The following is a 2,318-nucleotide window of genomic DNA, read 5'->3' on the forward strand; positions in this document are numbered from 1 at the left end:
TTCTTACATGCTATATGAGCCTCATACTCATATAGCAAATCCATTCCCAAACGACATCGAACTCTCTTAAGGTCAGACAATAAGAGTAACAAGGAACTCATGTCCCTCTAGTTCTACCTTACAATTCTTAATCATTCTCATACTTTAACGAAGGTCCATAAAGTCTCAGGTACACAACTACATTATTCATAGCGTCTTCCATTCATGTTTGCTAAACTATGTAGCATCATCCTTAAATGCATGTTCAATTAGGATATCTTGACAATCAACCGTCCTTCTCGATCATCTTTGCTTTCTCATCGTTCACTTCGTTACTCGCGATCCCAGCAAGTTCCCTTATGGAGTTAACTATTGCAGGCATACTACATGTTTTGACTCATTCTAGTTGGCTTATATCCGTTTCTTTCATGTTGCTTCCACTTGGATTTCCCAGTTTGGGCAACCTTTGATGCTTCAGCGATCATTGTTGGCATTGTAGTGCGAAACAATTGAGCAACTCCCTTAGTGTACATGACTACAAGCTCCAAGCGTGATCCTACTTCATTACTTCCTAAAGTCGAAGTCCTACTGCTTTCATATGTCGCTTTTGTAGGTTCCTGGACGGATCGTACACGGGATATCGCTATCTACGCAGGTGCGGAATCCCTGCGTGGGTAGATACGAGCGTAGAATACGTAAAACACGAACACACGATACAAACGAAACCACGTTATATTATAACTCGAACCACGTCTATTACAGACACTTGACACGTGAAATGATCACAGCTATATCAAACTCTCAAACAAACTCTCTAAAAACCGGAACCTAAAACAGTAACCCGTAGGTTACTTAAATACACGACAACTTCGCCTCAGGCGAAGTTGTCAATAACTTCGCTCGTTGAACAAGTTCGCCTAGGCGAACTTGTCAACAACTTCGCTTGGTTAACAAGTTCGCCTAAGCGAACTTGTCAACTTCACTGTTACACAAACAATTACATAAACAATATTACAGACTCGATTACAGACTTTATACATATGAACTACTGACATCTATGCACCAACAGACTCCCCCTTGGCAGTAGCTTCATATCTTGATCTTTCAGCTCTTGTCTTGTAATCCTGTATCTTCATGCGTGCACTCCTTCTCTAACACACACCGTGACTACTCGCTGATATTTCCTTGCTTCATCCTTCCAAGCAGGAATATAGAATATCTTCTTTTCGTTCAACGCTTGCAAATCAGCTTTCGATAAGTTAACAAGATGCATCGGGTCATACACCCTCAGCACTTCTTGTTCATCTTCGTCTTCCATCACGGCTTCAGCAGTCTGGCAATCAACGTACCACCATTTTAGATTCTTCAACACATCTTGAGGCATATTCTTCATTGGAACCTCCTTGATGCATCGGATCGGCTTGTACTTCATCACCATCCATGGCTTGCCATCTGCTCTCAATCCCCTCTCTGTATCCTCCACGAGCTTTCCCTTCTGTGGCTTTAATAGTTCAAACTTCTTTTCTTTTACGCCTTCTTTCCACACAATCTTCTCAATCATTCTTGCCATATTGTTGTTACTTCTGTTTATCAGGCCCAACCTGCCCAAATCTTTCACCTCGCATTCTGGCAACGTGTTGAAAGATCTCAACATTCTCTTGAAGTATTGAATGCCATCATAACGTTTTACCACAAATAACTTGATCTGTTCATCATAAATCCAACAGATGATTCCCTTCTTCGCCTCAGCATAGCCTTTAATGTTATAGCTCTTCTTGAACATGGCTGGAACAGCAGGCTTCTTGGTCTTGATAAACCAATGAGCACAGCCTTCCTTCCACCTAGGCTGCTCCTCCCACTCAGTAGTCTCATCCATCTCAGCCCTCACATCGGCTTTCTCAACCTCAGGTATCTCGTGCTCGACATTTTCTTCAACAATCTCTCCTTCCTCTATCACATCCTCTACCACAATTTCTGCACCAATCTTTTCAATCTCACTGATTGGCAGAACATCTTCATCATATAATACATCGTCGCTGAACATGTCATCATCAAGTTCCTTCAGCGCATCAATCACGTCATCCTCCACCATCACTACATCATCACCACCAGCCGCTTCGGTAGACTCCCCCTCAGCTGTGGAAGCCCCAAGAACTTGAGAGGTTCTTGGCAGCTCACCACCTGCACCTTCCGGTGCATTGGGATCATCGTCTCGGTCTTCTCGACGCTTGGTCCTCAACTCATCACCTCTACAGCTCATCTCCCCCTGAGATGCCAAGAACGCTTTCAAGGCATCTATGATTTTCCCGTGCTCAGCCAGGAGGGATGCCTGCAGTTTA

This window comes from Bidens hawaiensis, unplaced genomic scaffold (assembly GCF_021521415.1).
Source record: "Bidens hawaiensis isolate Kalapana, Puna unplaced genomic scaffold, B.hawaiensis_p1.1 tig00026860_1, whole genome shotgun sequence".
NCBI classification, from domain to species: Eukaryota; Viridiplantae; Streptophyta; class Magnoliopsida; order Asterales; family Asteraceae; genus Bidens; species Bidens hawaiensis.